We start from the raw sequence: 5,521 nt of genomic DNA on the forward strand, positions 1-5,521 counted from the left end.
ACAACAACAATAACATACCCAGTAAAATCTCATTAGTGGGGTCTGGGGAGGGTAGGATGTACGTAGACCTTACCCCTACCCCGGAAGGGTAGAGAGGCTGTTTTCGGGAGATCTTCGGCTCAACAGAATAGATAATAATTTCAAAAAAGAAATGAAAGAAGAGATAAGTAACAACAAAAGAATCAAGAGATGTGATGATAATAGATTAAAATAGACCAAATAAGTGAAAGGGAGTGCAATAATATAACCATATGCAAAATAACAAAATAGTGTGAACATAACATATACCTCTACCAGACATAGGCAAAACTCTATCAGACTATCCGGTACAAAGAGGGAAAAACTATGAACTACCCCTAGCCTACAACCCTAATGCTCGACCTCCACGCTTTCTTATCAAGAGCCATGTCCTCAGAAATCTCGAGTCGCGCCATGTCTTGCCTGATCACCTCACCCCAATTTTTCTTAGGCCGCCCTCTACCTCTTCTCGTACCTGCCAAAGCCAACCGCTCGCATCTCCTAACCGGGGAATCTATGGTTCTCCTCTGCACGTGTCCAAACCACCTAAGCCTCACTTTCCGCATCTTGTCGTCCACGGGAGCAACGCCCACCTTCTCCCTTATAACTTAATTTCTTATCTTATCCAATTTAGTATGCCTGCACAACCATCTCAACATCCTCATCTTGGCTACTTTCATTTTCTGGATATGTGAATTCTTAACTGGCCAACACTCAGCCCCATATAACATAGCCGGCCTAACCACCGCTCTGTAGAACTTATCTTTGAGTTTCAATGGTACCCTCTTGTCACACGGGACTCCAGATGCTAACCATCATTTCATCCACCCCACCCCAATATGGTGCGTGACATCCCCGTCGATCTCCATATCTCCCTGTATAATAGACCCTAGGTACTTGAAACTTTCTCTCTTGGGGATGACTTGTGAGTCGAGCCTCACCACCCCGTCCGCTTCTCCCAACAAACCGCTTAACTTACACTCTAGATATTCCGTCTTGGTCCTACTCAACTTGAAACCTTTAGACTCCAGAGCCTGCCTCCACACCTCCAATCTCTCATTAACACCACTACGCGACTCATCGATCAAAACTATATCATCAGCGAACAACATACACCATGGCACCTCCCCTTGAATATGGTGTGTCAAGGCATCCATCGTCAGAGCAAATAAGAAAGGGCTAAGCGCAGATCCTTGGTGTAATCCCATAATCACCGGAAAAAGCTCGGTGTCACCTCCCGCAGTCCTGACCTGGGTCTTAGCTCTATCATACATATCCTTTATCGATTCAATGTATGCTACCGGCACCCCTTTCACTTCCAGGCATCGCCAAAGAACGTCCCTAGGAGTCCTGTCATACGCCTTTTCTAGGTCAATAAACGCCATGTGTAAATCCCTCTTCCTCTCCCTATGTTGTTCCACCAACCTCCTTATCAAGTGGATAGCTTCCGTAGTAGAACGTCCCGACATGAATCCGAACTAATTTTCATAAATAGATACCGCCCTCCTCACTCTCCCTTCCACCACCCTCTCCTAAACTTTCATGATATGACTTAACAACTTGATGCCCCTATAATTGTTACAATTCTGGATATCACCTTTGTTCTTAAACAGCGGAATCATCAAACTACATCTCCACTCATCTGGCATCCTCTTCGTCTTGAAAATAACATTAAACAACCCAGTCAGCCATTCTAAGCCCTCTCTACCCACATACCTCCAAAATTCTACTGGAATCTCGTCTGGTCCTGTCGTTTTGCCCCGACTCGTCTTACCCATAGCTTTCACTACCTCCTCAACCTTGATACGCCTACAGTACCCAAAGTCACGGTGACTCTCGGAGTTTCCCAACTCCCCTAGCACGATGCTACTGCTCCTCTCTTCATTCAGAAGTTTATGAAAGTATGTCTGCCATCTATGCTTAATCTATGAGTCTTCCGTCAAAACTCTACCTTTCTCGTCTTTGATGCACCTCACTTGATCCAGGTCACGAGCCTTCCTCTCTCTCTCTCACTTTAGCCAGCCGAAATAACTTCTTGTCTCCACCTTTGCCCCCCAGTTCCTCATACAAACGATCAAACGCAACAGTCTTAGCATCTGTAACCGCTAATTTTGCCTCTTTCCTAGCTTCCTTATACCTCACTCTGTTTGTTCTCCTCTGCTCCTCATCAGTACTCTCCATAACGCAAGGTACACCAGTTTCTTTGCTTCCACTTTACCTTGGACCACATCATTCCACCACCAGTCGCCTCGGTGCCCGCCGTAGTAGCCCTTTGATACCCCTAACACCTCTCTTGCCGCCTCCCTAATACAGTTCTCCATCGCCGTCCACATAGCGCTAGCATCCCTACTACTCTTCCAGGAACCCATAGCCAATAGCCGCCCCTCCAACTCATGCGCATTATCCTTAGCCAAAGCACCCTACCTGATCCTCGGTTGACCCTGTACAAACCTCCAACTCATGCTAGGACAATTTCTTATATTTAAAAATATCCTTTTGTCTACGTAATATACCTTTTATGGAATTATTTCCCATCTCTTTTATACCTTTTTTTAAATTTACGAAAAGAGAAAAATAATTGTAACATCATATTATGAAATAAATTTAAATTAGATTAAATCTTGGAAAATACTACTTGTCATGTATCTTTTTTTTTGGTTTCCCTGCCCGGTGTCCGATACCCGCATTGGAGCCCGACTATGTCCGGATTTTCGCCGCATAGGGCCCCATTTGTGGGGAAGCGCTCTCTACCAAGGATTTTTTCATACTCAAGGCTCGAACTTGAGACCTCTGGTTAAGGAAATAGCAACCACATCTGTTGTACCACATCTTTTGGTGGTACTGTATTAGTAAAAATTAGACTGCCATGTGGGTCTATTAAATGGTGACATGTGTCAGTAAAGTTTGAAGAAAAGTGAAGAATGACATGTAAAGATGATATGTGAAACACCCCCGGGACCGAACATACTCATACCGTGCCTGTTAGCCCCGGAACTGATCATCATGAAATAGCCCAGATCAGGCTCGGGAGAATATCTCATAATTACAAATGAGGAAGGAATAAATTAATTCCGGATTATATGGAATTTACCATCATTACACCATCAGTTACAAATCAATTATTAATAAATGCAATAAATAATTGTAACGGTCAGAACAAGGTAATCAATTACGAGATTGACTCAACAGGCACGAGATTGACTCAACAGGCACGGGATTGATTCAACAGGCACGAGATTGACTCATTAATTACGGAATTAACCATCAGTTATGGAATTAACTCATCAGTTATGGAATTAACTCATCAGTTACGGAATTTCAGCATTTACACAGCTGTTACAAGTCTTCCAAAAGTAATGGATGGATTGAGTAAATGCTCATAATTGACCCGAAATTCAAGAAGACTAGTTACTTAGATGTAGCCCTATAAATAGACATATTTTTACCACCATCCGAAAAATCTAATTTTCTTCTCTACAATTCTATACATTGTAATTCATAGCATCTTGCTCCCAAGTTAGCCATAATTCGGCCCTTCAAGCTCTGTTCGGCTCATTATCCTATCAAGGATCATTCAATAAGAATTCTTTCTTCTCTGCTTTATTTTTATTATATTATCTATCATTGAATTTATTTTTCACTTCTCTATCACGTTGTATTAACAAAATTTTATATCTTTTGGATTGCATCGGTTGCTTGTGGCCCGTCATATAAAATTATTGCTTTGACCTTGAAAACCATTTTTTGGGTTAAACATGTACTACTTGTCATTTATCAGCCATGCATATTTAATTATAGAATCCTACTCATCGAAATAATATTTCACTAATTAAAATTATATTGGAAGGAAACATTATACACAAAAACCATAGATTAGAAAAATAAAATTCTAGCTTGAAGCGCACATTATGAGAGATCTTAACTTTATACAGATTGCATTCTATGAAATAGCTTGTAATTGGCGTCCCACTCTAAATATACAACAAACCATCAGAACATTTTATGTACCCTATGATAAGAGTCTCTCAAAAGATCTTTCAGCAATTCTTATGGTAAATGTCTAGCTAACTATTACTAATAGCGTATTGATCATCTTATAAGCTCAAAAAATAGATTACCAATATAATTCAAAAGTTAGGACAATGAAATGTAATAGCCAAAGACCATTCACATTTTGTACTTTTGAGCTGTATCATATTCATATCGTGCATGCACGTAGTATAAAGTTTCAAAAACAATAAACATGTCCAGGATTGAATTAAACTAAGCATGAACAATGAGGTCAATATTCTAGCTGGAAAATTAATTAAACACGTGCATTTCATTTCTTGACGAGGAGGAGATCATCATAATCAGAATTTGGAGGTGCATGCCATATATATATATGAATAAAGCAAATACCAGCTAGACTTAGTGTTCAAACAAGGATGAATGCAATGCATTTCTTCATTTGGAGTACATCATCATCTTTGTGCAATAAAGGTCTTCCTCAATTCTCTTTCTATGGCTATTTTTGAAAAGACAGTATCAATATGCAGATACGGAGATTAACTATATATGTACAAATCGTAATTTTTCAATGAATGCTGATATTGGACGTAAGTGACTGCAGATAAAGGGACCTAAATTGAGTACATGCACCAACGATTAATCAAATCATACACAATGAAATGCAGTGGCGGACCCAGGATTTTGTGCAAGCGGATTCAGTCGTAGAAGTTCATAATTAACATAAGCTGTATAAGCGGGTTCAAAAATAATTTCTATACAAAATTTACCTTGCTTTAGCCATAACTTATACATATACACGGTATTATTTTTTGACGAATTGGGTTCAGTTGAACCCACTTCTCACACTTGGGTCCGCCCCTGATGAAATGCATGGCATTACTCTGAAGCCATGTCGTAGGGGCCTATTTCGCTATACCTGATCTGATAACATGTGTATAATTTTTCTGCTTTTCTTCTCTTCTTTGTGTGTGTGTGTGTGTGTGTGTGTATATATATATATATATATATATATATATATATATATATATATATATATATATATATATATATGTATATGTGTGTGTGTGTGTGTGTAAGCTAATGTGGCAGGTATTTGACAATAGTAGTCTTGAGCACTGAGCACAGTTTTTCGATCTCAGCTTGACGAGTTTGTGTTTTATTCCTGGCAATTTTTAACAAGAAAAATAGGTTTGGCTCAGTTTGATTTCTGTCAAAACTCACCTCAGTTCGATTCAGCTCAGTCAAAGTTCGAGCTTGATCGATTCGGTACGACTTAGCTAAATGAACTTGTATAATTATTACTTGGAAAATAAGATGCATTTCGGGGCGGAACTAGAGTAATAGATACGATTCGGACGAACCAATAGTTATTATTTAGACCTCATATATTTGTATTACAAAATTTACTAAATATTTATAAATATTTAATTGGAAATTCAGAAACTAAAATGAACTATTTTCAATAGCAAAATTAAAAATTCATAAATTTCAA

This window comes from Nicotiana tabacum, chromosome 6, assembly GCF_000715075.1.
Source record: "Nicotiana tabacum cultivar K326 chromosome 6, ASM71507v2, whole genome shotgun sequence".
Lineage (NCBI taxonomy): Eukaryota > Viridiplantae > Streptophyta > Magnoliopsida > Solanales > Solanaceae > Nicotiana > Nicotiana tabacum.